The following is a 15,094-nucleotide window of genomic DNA, read 5'->3' as shown; positions in this document are numbered from 1 at the left end:
AAACTTTGGACTAGGAAATAAACTTGCTTTTTTTACTTAAAATATTTACTTATTTTTGACCTAATAACAAATCCTACTAATATTATAAATACCTAAATTTGTCTGAATGGATATATGTATGTCACTCTTTCGCGCAAAATCTACTGAACAGATTTTAGTAAAATTTGGCCCAGAGGCAATTTGTAACCTGTATTAACAGGATATAATACACGATACAGGAGAAAAAGATTTCTCGGGAAAAAAAATCTTATACAGGTAATCTTTTCATACGTAGGAAGTCGTAGGAAGAAGCTAGTCAAGAATAAAGCTTAAATGACCATTATAAAACAATGAATTGGTAACGTTATAAGCAAAAACTATCAACAAATAACAATAATTAAGAAATAATAGAAATATTCTCAAATATTTTTTTAATAGTATACTCTTCTAAAAATGCTTTCAAAACTTTGAACATCATTTACCAAATACAATACTGTCTGTCTAGTCACACACACACACATGTATATTATACATGTAAGTATAAATGTGTGAGTGTTTGATAAGAACAAGATAAATGTTACACAAAATTTTGTTTTCAAACATATTTTTATTTGTAATATAACTGCTACTGTGTTTAATACTGATTGTAGTGGCTTGGGTTCGACTCCCATAATATGTATGTTAATGCGACTAAAGTGAATGAATTTTGTGATGAATGTAAAACATTTATAAGCAATAGTAGTTGGGAAAAAACGTAATATTTAGTATGTCTGTAAAATCCCAGAAAGACATGAAAGGTATGAAAAGAGAAACTGACTGAAAACAACCGACACTACTGGACTTAGAAACTTAACATTTTGCATTGAAATTTCATGAATAGATCTTATGAACATTGAAAACAATAAAAAAAATCAACCCCTAACCTTTTTTTAAAGTATTTACAACCAAGAATACACACCATAATCGTTAAACCAAAAAATATTTTTAACCTAAATATTTAATCTCATACATTTTATAATATTTACCCCCGATTTCACCCCCTACCCCCCACTTCCGGGGCTGAAACTGGGTGTAGTTGTGGCTTTATCTGTGTATTTCCGTACCCTTTGTGGGTTTAGAATATTTTATTATAGGCTTAAGTATCAAATTAAGGTGAAAATGTCCGTTTGTGGTGCTGTGGTTAAGGTGACTGGTATAAAAACTGGACCACGATGTTTTAGGTTCGATAGTACTTGGGTAATATACAAAAATTTTGAGTTGAGGTCATTTATTTAATAGAATAGATGACTAATAATTCTACTAAGAGTTTCAGGTCCAGTTGTACCTACTTTATGTAAATTGTACTTTTTTATATTTTCTTAAAACATAATACGCGTCATATGTTTACTATGCAGTAAGATTTACCATAAATCTGAAAATATATTTTTTTTAAGAAATATTTGTCTGCGCTAAACACGCTTAGTACTAATATCACTTGACCCCAGTTTCAAAAATAATCATTATGTTGTGATTTGCTTTAAGTAGCTGTTCTATAATATTATAATTTAGAATGAAAAAAATAGAATTTCTGGTTAACAAACATTTTTTGAGCAAAGCGATCGTACACTTAACTGTCTTTATTTTTTTCTAACATTGTCCTACTTGAGTATAAAATATTGTATTTAAACACTTTCTAAATCAGTCGTCCATTTTCCAATAAAACAATCGTAAAGAACTCACCTCTCGCACTGCGGTCAGCGTCTGCAAACAAAAGAGGATAATTAGCAACCCTCTCTCATACGGGTACAGCAAGGGTGGGTATGTTTCCTGTTTCAGATAAAATTGTAACACATTGTGTATTTCTATAGTTGAATTAAATGTGTGTGGGTGTGATTTGACAGCTGTCAAATGTGACATCTTTCAGTTTGGTTGAAAAGACTGTAGGGATAATTTGTAGATTAATTTTTGCAACAAACTACAGCTTGTTTTAGATATTATATTAGTTTGTAAACTGTTGTAATATATGTAAATTTCAGTTTATTAAAGACGCTGTGTAAAATTTATTCTACACATCAAATTTATTGTTTTTTTAGTGTTACAACCAGCTTTGAAACCCAAAAGAACTTTCTAAAGGTTCGAATTATCACAAAATGTCACTCATTAGTTATCCCTTTAATATCAAACCAACTTTTTACTTTATAATTAACAGCTGAACGTAAGAAAACTTAAACTTTATCACATATATCTGGAGCTTAAAGAGATTATGTCATCGTTTAGGTCTTTTCAACAAAAATAACCCATTTTAAACTCCGTGCAATGATTATTCGATATAACAGCAGATTTCGTTATTAAATAATATAGCCTCAAAGGCTATAATTCAAGTTAATCGCTCGTGAAACTTCATTTTGGCTATATTCCAGAACAAGTATCGGTGTTAAAAATCTTTTAAATCATTTTGGACCTAGATTAAAACTGGGTATATAGGACATAGGTCTCCTCTCAAAATCAGATAACGAAAGAGATCAAGTACTTACTAATAATTCTGGGTAAAGCAAGAAAAAATCCTTCACTGACACCATTTTCCAGAGGTAGTCAGAGACCAAAAAACGCTTCTTGGTAAGATCCTTACAAACTTCCCTTGCCTCATTAATTTCAACTATCTATATGACGTTTGTCAAAATTGGTTTTCTAGTTTAGCAGTGAAAGAGGATCAGAAAAGCAGGAAAACAGACAGACATTCGAACTACAGTATTTGTAAACAAATATGCATTTTATCTTTTCAAACAAATAATTTATTACTTTAAATTCTCACAACAAATCTGAGGCAACAATTCGAGCAAAAAAAGATAAAAATTTCACCATCTTTACCACAACATTATGCTATCTTCGCTTATCATTAACCATCCGGCAAAAAGCCCAAATAAACACCCTTTATTAACCCCCAACCCCTATAATAGGGGCTGTGCTAAATACCCATTAAACACCTAAGGGATGTAACATTCGGAATACGTTCATAAAAACCTATGGACATCCTACTGGTTACCGGCGTAATCCGGCCATAACCGGTTATAAGTGGTACACTCCGGTTATAACCGGACAAAGGGGTGGAATATGAAATGGGGAATTAAAAAAGTACGCTTGTTGACTACTTTCATTGCGGATTGTTTGACTAGATTTATATTTATGGTAGACTTTGTAAAAATGTTTTATTTTGATACAATAATATTTCAATTATAAATGCGACAGTTTGTGAGGATGTATAAATGTTTGTCAATCTTTTAAGCATAAAGTACTGAATGAATTTTGATGAAATTTGGCACATAGATAAATAATGAATATTGCCAATTATGAATATTTGATTCCAAACTAAGCAGAGCTTGTACTATGGTTACTAACAAACTGATAAACATACTATATACTTCTAAATACATACCGAAAGCCAAATGATGATATAATTAATCAATTGATATAAAATTATTAAGAAAAGCCATTGAGCGGCTTGAACTACGTTGACATTTAAAAGCGAGTGGGTGTGGGCTTAAGTCTATATTGAGAATTGAAAATAATGGTCTTATTTCATTTAAATTAATCTATTTATAGTCCAAATCTTTTAATTCGAGAGATTATATAATAAAGTTAATGTCTTTAAATAATCATCAGTCTAGCCTTTTATCCAACTATGTAGGAGTCGGCTTCCAGTCTCACGGGATGTAGCCGAATACCAGTATTCTATATGCATCGACTGCCTATCGGACCTTCACAACCCAGTTACCTGGGTTATAACACGGTACCCCTCGGTAAGACTGGTTGTCAGACTTTCAAGCATCTGACTAAAAGTTCAACTTTAAAAAATTCGAACGGAGAAAAAATCACCAACCCTAATCCGGTTCGAACCGGTTTTTGTAACTGCCAGGGCTGTGCAAAAGTATTTATTGTACCCCTTTTTTGTAATTCAGTCACCAATTACGGGCATTTTGTCAAACTTTAATTAATAACTCGACTTTTCAAGGAGTTCTCTGTACAACGCCCTCTCTCGGCTGTAATTGGTAGTTTTGTGTTACCTGAAGTGATTGAAATATTAGAATTTTGAAAACTTTTCCAACTTTAACGCGACCATTTTATAAGGGAAGGTATTTTGTGATGTTTTTTGCTTCGAAAGTTCATTTAAAAATGCTTTTAATTAGTTCGGAAATTGATTTCTATTGAGTGGTAAAATTCGTGGTAATTTTACAATATTTTTGAGTACTACTAACTCTTATTAAGTTTTAGCACTTTTCTTATACAAATAATAGTATTAACTAAATAAATTAAAATTTGAGTGAAATAGAGATAGTAATACTAATGTTACATAAGTAAAAAGTTAATTTAAGGTACATTTCGTAACAAAAAACTTGTTAGTAAGTCCAAAATATAAAGACCCATACTCTAAGATTGTTTAAATCAGAGTGTCAACCTTAAACTGGTATTTTCAACCAATCACATGTCAGTATATATGTGATGTTGTAAGCCTACGATAATGATTACGTATTTGGCTTGCCTATTTATCAGGGGGCGTAGCTCAGATGGTAGAGCGCTCGCTTAGCATGCGAGAGGTACCGGGATCGATACCCGGCGCCTCCAATCTCTTTTTGTACTTTATTTTCATTTTATTTCTATCTTTTCTAGATTTTAAAATAGGCAAGCGTATTCAGTGAGTCGTGAATATAAAAGCGTGTTTTCTTTTAATCTTTAGCCGTGCTAACTCGAGTGTAAGTAGATAGGCTATTGTTGAGAATGTATGAAATGTTTCCGCTACTCGATAATAGATGGCGTAGGTTTTTAAAATGCTGTAGTATTTTGCTTAGAATTTGCATGGATGATTTTGAAATCAAATAGGTATTTTGCAGTAATAGAAAATAGGTAACCACAGTTTGGTATGCTAATTTGATTGTGGTTTTCATTTGAAATAGTAATATTATTGAAAATCTGTTTAGTATTGCGTACATATTCGACATGGAATAACAAAATTCTATAATACTTTCGTTACTACTGGAGGACATGAAAATGCATTGCATTTTTACTAAATAGACTGTTAATTTGTTTCAAATATTAATATAAAACTAGCAAAAATGAGTAGTCCCGGTTAAAAATATGATATTTGACATAAAATCTGAGTATGTATTTTTGTGTCAAATATAATATTTTTTGTAAGTGAAATTACATAAACTTGTAAGACAATCAAAGTAAAAATTACTGAATCTTACAGGAAAATATCATGCAAATCTTTCAAAATCTAACCAATCTTACAATATTTCTAATACTCCCATACAATGGCATTAAGTCCGCCTTTATACAGCCCTGTATATAAAGTTTGAAATAAATAAATAAATAAAATACATATTCCCACTCTACAATCTAAAAAAGCAGGTCCATATTTTAGCAAATTAAGACGCCATTTTGATTGCTCGGCAGATAACCTCAAAAGATTGACGGTTCATATTGGTTTGCGCGCCAAATCTGACATTTGATGGGTAAACGTCATTATACAGCCACAATCGGCCTCTAAGGAGTTTGGTAGCGAATCTAAGATGTTTAATAAATCGATTTAAAGTGTAAATGTTTGGCTGTATCTTGGTTTATTTGCGTAGTCTAGTTTTTTGATTAGAATTTTATTTTCTATGAAGATGAGATTTTTTTAATAAACATCTTTGAAGTTTTCGATTTTACTGTAATATTTGATATTGTAATACAAAGTCAAATTACTTTTAAGAATGTCTTCTGATCTACAACTAGTTTGTGTATGCGATTTTGTCCGCATGAAAATATTTTTCGCAGTAATTTTACATATTCCATATCCTATGTTATAATCATCATCTGATTCTATAATAATAATCATCCATAACCAGGTTGTAACCTGATTAACACTTTCGCTACCAACAAACCTACTTAGTACGTTTTTTGAACCCACTGGACGAGTTGCTGGCAACCAATGTACCAAATTTCTTCACATACAAACTTACGCATTATTAATAACGGTAAGAAGTAAGATAGTTGACAATAATTACTGAAATGGATTACTCAAATCGCTTACTCGTATTATTTTCATGAAGTTTCGAGATAGACATATAATAAAAATAAGATTCCTTACTTCGATTTAAATTACTTAAGCACGTACTTGGTACGATCTTTCCAAACTTCCCTTGCTTTATTGATATCTAAACATCATGTCATACATACTTTAAATGCATTTTATTCAACATCAACCATCCATTTTTCATACACACTAATACCAATTTAAATTAACTAAAACCTCAAAACCTTGAATAATAGTTTAAAATGTAACTAAATACATCATTCAATTATTACAGACAGCTACTTCGAACTCGGCCCCAAGAGCCCTTGATTTAGTGGCCGATAATTTAATTATTTACCGGAATCAATTGTTCCTCGATTAGTATTTGATATAACCGCGAAATTGGACGATATTTGCTGAATTCATGCAAATTTTGAAAGGGTTTTAGCATTAGTTACTGTCCCACTATTGGATTCCACTATGTAGTTTACTCTTTAAAAACGTATTTCGTATGTTGATAAAACAAAGTTTTACGAAAAGTCAGATAACAGACTGAGAACTAAGTCACAAATTGACTTGGTTACTATATTTAGGTCATTACTCAGTGGTTTTTTAATCCATATTTTTAGAAAATGGCAGACGTGCGGCTATTTCAGAAAACTAATACAAAATATTTCAGTTTTTTTAACATTTTGTTTGATTTGGGACAAGTATATAAATCTGAATATATTTCATTCAACAAATTCCCATATTTTTTGGAATGTTTTAATGATACAGTCAAATGAAAGTTGAATATTCTCTATACACGACTATACGCTTTAAAATAAATAAATGTATGTATGTCCAATTTTTGACACAAAGCTTTAAGTCACTATTCAAAAATCTACATCACAACTAAAACCACGGTATTAAAACAAAACAAGTCAATCACATGAAATTAACCCGAAAACGTTAAACCGTATTACGGAACTAACATCAAAATAATCCCCACTCTAAACCATAAACAAAACTAACCTCAAACGAAACCGCAATCCGATTTTTGCTATCAACAACCACCACAAGCTTTTAAACAATGAGAATTAGAGGGAGAAAGCGCATTATTCCCCAAACTTTAATCTACGGCAGCCAACTTAGAAGTTAGACAGACTGAAATGTCTATAACTATTATAATATCGCATAAATTCAAAGTTTTAGCCAAAACGGCGCAACTATGCGATCGGATAGTTTGCAGAATTTGTGTTCAGCGCCATCTACCGTCGAATAGCCCGGATAGCTTTGGAAGAATGTCGTGTTGATTTATAGTTCGGAAAAATTGTTTAGCTTGTTCGGTATTCGGTGAATTAGATTTCGCGAATTTGTAGCTCGGTTATTGGTTTTGTAGTCTAATTGGAATTTGGGACGACAATTTAGTGCATTTGGATGATATTTTAACTATTGCATTTTGCATTTATCAATTCATTCCTAATAGAGAACGCGGGGAACAAATTTTATGGAATTCGGTTAAGCAATTCTGGAACTTTATTTTCGCGTGTTTGAGAGTATGTTGCCGTGTATTTTGCTATAAATTGTTATTTTAGAGAATAAGGAATGTGCTCAAAGCGTCTTTACGTTATCTTTGAAAGCTCAGCGAGAAAATTAAGTACCTACCTATGTCATATTTCACGTTGCATAACTTTGAAAAATGGATATTTTATATATTTGATAATTTTTAAGCAACTTCTTACATAGAAAATTGCTTTATGTACTTTTTTCTGAAAAAAAAAGAATATTTTTTGTATAAAACAATTCACATTCAAAAATTTTTTTCTTTACTTTATTGCAAAAATTTAAAAATAGGTTCAACAGACTAGTCACTCTACATTTTAGATAATATTATGGTGGTTCCCCCGACTTTGTCCACATAGAATTTCTCTACTTATAAATTATACCACACTTATGTCAATCAAAACTACAGCTTTTAAAAATACATCAAATTCACAAAAAAACAACAGTTTTTTTCTCCAAAAATGTGACAAAAGTTATACATCATCAAAAGAACATAGATGTCCTTAACTATGTGAAAATTTGCACTAGTGAGAGATCAAACACATTACGTAATTCGCACGTTTGTAATACCCCGAGTATAGTGTATTTTCATAATTGCAACTAACAACCCCAAAACAAATCTGGCCGCTGACATTTTCAAAATGGCAGCCACGTTGTAACGTCATTGTTAAACTATGACATTTAAATATCATACTTAATGTCAATTCCCATGACTATATAGCTATTATTTGGCTTTACTCGCTTTTTAAGACGTAGGGTAAGTTTCTTGGATTAGAGATAAGTATCGAATAGTTTATTAAATAGATAAAGTATGAAAATTACTGTTAAAATTCCATTTGATAAATTAATCGATACATATTCAGAAATGCAGGTTCAAAACGAAGGTTTAGTGAAAATAGTTTTTTTTTCCTAATAATATAATTGAGATATTTCATGACGATGTTTGATACTAATTTAAGCAAAAATTGTTTAATAGATTTTCATGAAATTTGGCACAGATACAGTTTAGAACATGATTTAACACATAACACACCTTTGTAACCTGAAAATGCTCACCATGCGAACCTAATCCCGAGTAAAAAAAGCTAGTGTTAGAATAAGACGAAAATTCGGGAGGATATAATAATATGTACTTACGTTAGCAACTCTCTCAAGCAAAAACTACTCAATGGAATTTGCGAAAATGTGTCATAGTTGTAGTTTTAAACCTAGATTAACAAATACATACTTTGTAAACTGGAAAAATCTTGTTATCTGAACAAAATAACGGACAAGAAATACGAAACAAATGTTCGTAAAAAGTATTACGGACAATTATTTCACACACAAACGTCCTTTTAAGATAAGTATAAACATTTAAACACATTTTCAATATGAACCACGATCATTAAATTCTCATCAAGGATATCAATCCAATAGCGAAGATTAAAAAACATGTTCATTCAAAAAATGGACAGAATAAACCCGCGTTTTAATAATGTATATTATTATCTTTTTCAAAATTCTTTATCGATTGCGCCATTCATTGTCCCCACCCTACGGTTCTTTTTTCTTTGTAAAAAAATGTAATTTGTACACCTCTATCTCGAGTTTTTATTGTGTGAAATTCTCGCAAAGGCTCACTGTGAAATGTCTTTGCCTTTTCAAAGATGGCGCCGTTTGCGCGGGAATTTTTAACAGTAATTTGGAGATGTGAAAAGGAATATTTCTTTAAAGTGTCAAAGTTGTTTAAACCTAAAGTCCTTTGACTGCTTTTCTTAAATGACAACAACTTAATTCTTATTTTTTAAAGCTTGTAGTCTGACAACTTAGTAAAGACCCTTAACGATTAAAGTGCACGATTTATTAAGATTATAATTAATAATTTTGCGTATTTCTAAATTAAGATGCTGTATCGATGTTTATTAGTAAGACAGTTAGGATACTTTTTACTCCAAATCTTTTTACATAGACAAAGTGGCGAGAAGAACCAATTTTATTAATAAACTAGCCTTCCAGCCGCGACTTTGACTGCGTGGAATTTCCAAAAATCCTCTTTTGGTGCTTCTCTTCACTTCCTAAGAAATCTTCATACCAAATTTTAAGTTTCTACGTTCAGTAGTTTCGCCTGTGCGTTGTCCATCAATCAGTCAGTCAGTAATGGAAATGTTTTATATATTATGTACCTCACAAGCTTAGAAATTACACCGCAATTCTCCATTTTGTGTACATCCGATCATAGTAAGGTAACATAAATTAGAAGCGAGTCCCCTCTCTAGCACGCACACAAGCGCGCATTGTGCACGTGTGCGTGGTGGAATGTGCATGTTATATGAAGGGGAGATGGACTAGTGATGGGACGTGTTTATCGATAGTTTACGATTAATATATGTGATTTATTTTAGTACAAGTTATGATTTTTTTAATTGCGGTTTTTTTAAGTAGTAAATTTAGAAACCTATTGAAGCAAGTGAGAAGTCCCGGAACGAAATGGTCAAAGTATGAAAAAATATTTTCATTAATTCCTTCCTTTTTTAATTATGTATTAGTGTAATCCTAGAGTGTGAGAGTGGTCTACATAGTTAACGCTTTAACTGATATGATCTACTGGGTGTCAATGCAGATACTTAAATTGTCACTGACAAAATTATGCTTTTACACATTTTGAAAGATAATTTGTACCTAAGAAACTGATTATGATAGATAATAATTGTCGATGATGATGACTATTTTTATTAAACTTTTGCATTGCAAAACGATACGAAAAATCCCAAAAGATCCCTGATAAATATTTATTGTATCAATCGCCTTGTAACTGACTTACATAAGATCAATGAAAAGATACCATGATTTTTATATTCCAGGAGCAAAAACTATATTTAAATGTTTATAATATAGTTTAAAAATAAAGCTTAATTTGCTTTCCGTTAACTCCTTTATAAGCGTGGGTTACTGTTTCCGAGTATTGCAAACCTAGTTTATTAAAAGTAAATCTAGTCTATTTCTAAGAAAAATATTTATAGATTTTTGCATTTCTTTCTGCAGTCAAGTTTTCTAGGGCTTTGATCTATTTTTAATTTTCTTTTAAATTAAGTTGTCTATGTTTATTTATAAATGTTATGTAAAGTGTTTCTTTTTGATCTATTTTTGTATTTATTTTTAGTCAAGGAAATGTAATAGGAAATTATAGACTAATACTATATTGTATTATAATCTGATAAGTGCGATTCAAAGACGTGCAAGTGAAATCGTCGATCTTTAAAACAGTATTCGATTTCCTTATACATCATTTTCACTATAGAGACAAGATTGTTTTTCTAGTATTTAGTAACTAAACTGATACGTAAATGTATGAAGCAGCATAACAAAATTAACCGACTGTCTTTTTAACTAACCAGTTATTTAGTCTTAGGTACAAACGAAAAACAAAAGTTAAAAAATAAGGTATAGTAACCTTTATAATTCATCGCATTTAAGATTCGTTTGGCAATTCTAAAAAACGTTTTATAATCTCTAAACGGCCACCCATCTATAAAACATCTTCTTAAAAGGTTACTTAACTCAATTATTAAAATAAGTCATTTAAATATAATTAAAATCATAACACAAAAGCAAGGAAGTGATGATAAAATTCACTATCTGCCTTGAAATCAATTGTCACTTAGTTAATTGACGGCAGGGGAGAGACAAATCGAGTTAGAAACCCTTTCGCCATGTCGGTTTATATTTACGTCCCGTTCTGTAACAGTTTTATTCAATTTTATTGCGAAACTAGCTTAAAAATGTGCGAGTGAAAATGTAGCCCGTGTCCCTCCCCTGGATTTAATATAGCTGTCTGAGTTTTATTCGAATCGGTTTTGCCGTTTTCATGTGAATGATGGGCAAAGAAATACATTTGTAACATTAGTATATGGAGTGTTGTTTTTTGAGAGCAAAAGCTTTTAAATTTTGACCTACCAATATGTACCATTTTCAGTCAAATCGGTGTAGTATTTAACCAGAGGGCATTTATGATTAAACGTTATTCTTATTTACAATAGATTTTGTGACAATAAATGTAGAACTGGTATTTAGATTCAGAATGACAGCAACGGCTTGGTAGCCGCAAAGCAAGGTTTACACACTTTCATACTACTAACTTTAATATGACTTAGACCAAGAAAAACACTGGCTAATCTCTGGATGGAGCACTTTGAGGAGAAAGCATTGGCACTCGGACCAAAAACCATACGGCTTTGGAAAAGATATGTGGACGACATCTTCTGCATTATCCAAGGAGGTCAACAGGAAGTAGATCAATATCTAGAACACCTAAACTCCATTCACCCTAAGATGAGGTTCACCTACGAAATGGAGACGGACAGGTCGTTGTCATTCCTAGATGTGAGGGTTGCCGCGAAACCCGACGGATCCTTATCACACTGTGTTTACCGGAAACCGACACACACAGATAGATACCTGCACGCTACATCACATCACCATCCCCGTCACTTGCAGTCCGTTATGACGTCACTGAAGAACAGAGCTCATGACCTCTGTGACCCTGAACATGTTGGGAAGGAGCTGGAACATGTTCAGGAGGTACTACGAATGAACGGATACCACGTAAGTCGACGAAGGAACAGGATCACGAAACGGAGTAAACATCCGGAGGTCAACAGACAGCCCGCCTACTTGCCCTACGTCAGAGGAGTGACTGATAAGATCGGGAATGTATTGAAACAATACAGCATCAGCACAGTGTTCACGCCGGGGGCAAAAGTCAGCAGCATGGTGGGCACACCGAAGGATGTACTACCGTTTCAAACACCAGGTGTCTACAAGATCAACTGCAGCTGCGGTAGTTCCTACATAGGCCAGACTAAGCGGTCGATAGCTGAAAGGGTCAAGGAACATATCGCCGCTGTTAAGAACCGTCAAATCAGCAAGTCAGCCATTGCGGAACATCTACTCGAAGCAGGAACTAATCACTGGATTGAATTCCATCGCCCTCAAGTCCTCTCCACTGAACGACATTTCTACTCGAGGATTGTTCGTGAAGCGATCGAAATCAAGAAACATCCAAATTTCAATCGGGAAGACGGCTTCAAATTATCCGCGACGTGGAATCCAGTGATTACTGTTACAAAACCTCGCTATGTTTCGCAATCGGTTAGCTCACAGAATAGGGACACGGTTAGTGTAGTGTGTGTTGGCGGTTGGAAAAATCAAAATATGAGGGTGGATGGACATTCGTCCGCCTCATATACACGAAGTCCTGTCATCGCTGCTCCAGTCTGCCTGGGACCACGGCGAGTGCAACCTGCGCCGAAACGTTAGGCATTTTAAGGTAAAATGCGTGTTCGCGTTAATTCCCGTATTCTATTATACATTAAGAAAAAATCTGATTGAAAATATATCTTCAAACTCTGACGATGTATGAAGGATACGAAAATTTCAAAACTTTAAAAAATAGTCTGTACAGAACCAAAACTGTTACCAATATGGTTGAAGATACCTCTTTTAGCCATAAAATTGCATCCTACCATGCAAGTCTCAGGTGTTAATCACAATCTCAAAGTAAAGTTAAATTTTGTCCATCAAGAGCATTCGACCACGAACTAGTCTAACGCCTTCATCGACTAGTGTAATAGGTTGAAAATTAACAGCACCTGTGATCTGATTACTGACAGACAGGGTAATGACCGTCTTAGGGGTTGAGTTAATTATTTTTGGAGAAATTATATTTTGGTTATGTATAAAGTAGTGGTTGCAGATTATGATGAAGATTTCTTGGATCTCTAGATTTTCACTTTTGCATAATTTGTGGTTATCAAAAATCTACTAAGATTAAAGAGATTAAATTAGTGGTGTATGTAAGACATTGCTCGTTGGCAGATATTCTTAGCAGTCGTTCAACGACTGATACACATTTCATACATAGCTTTGGAGTTCACCAGTTTTACTTGTGAGGAAATTAATTTCATTGAGATATATTTGTCACTTTTAAATTTTGTCAAAAATGTATCGGAAATGTTAAAACAGCACTAGGTACATTCCTATAAACTTGAGACAAACAAACTACCGTCAAATTAACTAACTCAAGTCGTGTTTAAATCAATTTTCATTTAACCATACTTTACACCCCATCATTTTAAGAAACCACATGAAAATAATCGACAGATTATTGACTAGTACCTATACCTTGGTAACTAAGGTAGTCTGGCTAACTGGAGTTAAGTTAACCGTAGTATATTAGCTAACTAACGTTAAGTTAACCGTGTGTTAGAATTATACGCAAGACTTGATGCTGAAAGGGTAGCCTGAAAGTACATATATTATAGTACTAGTCTCTGCCGTCCCATTGCTGGGCAAAGATTTACCCCATAGGTTTTTTACTGTGTATTGTTTAAAGGTATATATAATGTTTAAATTCATGTAACGGGTGTTTTTCAGAAGTTACTTTTTGTTTCAGATTGGGATACATTTGTCCAGCAGTGGGACGAAAATAAGGTAAAATTATTCATAATAGTTATAATGCTAAAATATGAATAAGTCTATTTATTGTGAGAATACGGTTTTATGTTTTTTTAACGTAAATTTGTCTAATTTTCAGACAAATTTTTATTTATAAGACACACAGGTACCCTAAAAAGTTATCCTATTCTAATAACTTAAATCTTTCTATTTATATTTCATTCATACCGTATTTATTTTCTTTGAAAATGTATTCCTTCAAATATAGTTCTCAGATCTTAGTTATAAAAGCAATGTTTCACTCCATTAAAAATATTTATATTATTATCAATTTAAACACACAACTTTAAACATAAATAATAAAACAATATTTTATCGACAACAGCTTTGTCCCATCACTAGCGGCGCACAGACGTCCCCTATCGATCCAGCATCCGTTAGAACACCCCGCACTATCGGTCGATGACCCCGTGACCTATTGTACATGCTATTATATATTAACAATTATATAATCGTCATACTAATATTATAAATGCAAAAGTTTGTGAGAATTTATGTATGTATGTTTGTTACTCATTCACACAAATACTTCTGAACCGACTACGATGAAATTTGTTATATATGTAGCTGAAGACCCAGAATAACACATAGGCTACATTAATCGAGGGATCGGGATTTACACGGGAAGAGTTTCCACGCGGACGAAGTCGCGGGCGGCCTCTAGTAATCATCATATTTTATAGTGTATAAGAAACAATTATCACTTGTTCTAACGGTGAAGGAAAACATCGTGATGCAACCTTGTATACCTGAGAGTTCTTTAGAACGGTTCTTGAAGGTAAGCAAATTTTCCATCCCGCAATTGCCCAGTGAATTTTAATGTTATAATCATCATGTACATTAAAAATGTATCTATTTAGATTAGAAGAATTTAAGATTCGTTAGATCGTGATATAACCAAGGTAAATTCACTTAAGATTTAGAGAAGATGGGTGCCGATAACAGTAGTCAGAAGCTTTAAAGTCTGACAACCCGTCTTATAGAAGGGTAACGTGTTATAACCCAGGTAACTGTGTTGTGGAGGTCAGGTAGACAGTCGCTGCA

At 32.8% G+C, this 15,094-nt stretch overlaps 1 long non-coding RNA gene and 1 other non-coding gene across 2 annotated transcripts in view; both read left to right on the top strand.

The window, feature by feature from the left end:
• The window catches only part of LOC142984639 (uncharacterized), an 82,676-nt gene extending 68,650 nt beyond the window's left edge, over positions 1–14,026 (top strand). The window contains exon 3 of the long non-coding RNA XR_012960156.1: positions 13,989–14,026. This is a non-coding gene — a long non-coding RNA (uncharacterized LOC142984639). The remainder of the gene's footprint in view (positions 1–13,988) is intronic.
• On the top strand, positions 4,506–4,578 carry TRNAA-AGC (transfer RNA alanine (anticodon AGC)). Its single transcript has one exon. It is a non-coding gene; the product is annotated as a tRNA-Ala (tRNA).
• Positions 14,027–15,094: the final 1,068 nt, after the last annotated feature.

Source organism: Anticarsia gemmatalis, chromosome 27 (genome assembly GCF_050436995.1).
Source record: "Anticarsia gemmatalis isolate Benzon Research Colony breed Stoneville strain chromosome 27, ilAntGemm2 primary, whole genome shotgun sequence".
Taxonomy (NCBI): Eukaryota; Metazoa; Arthropoda; class Insecta; order Lepidoptera; family Erebidae; genus Anticarsia; species Anticarsia gemmatalis.
The sequence above is the reverse complement of the archived record's forward strand: the minus strand, read 5'-3'. Positions and strand labels throughout refer to the sequence as shown.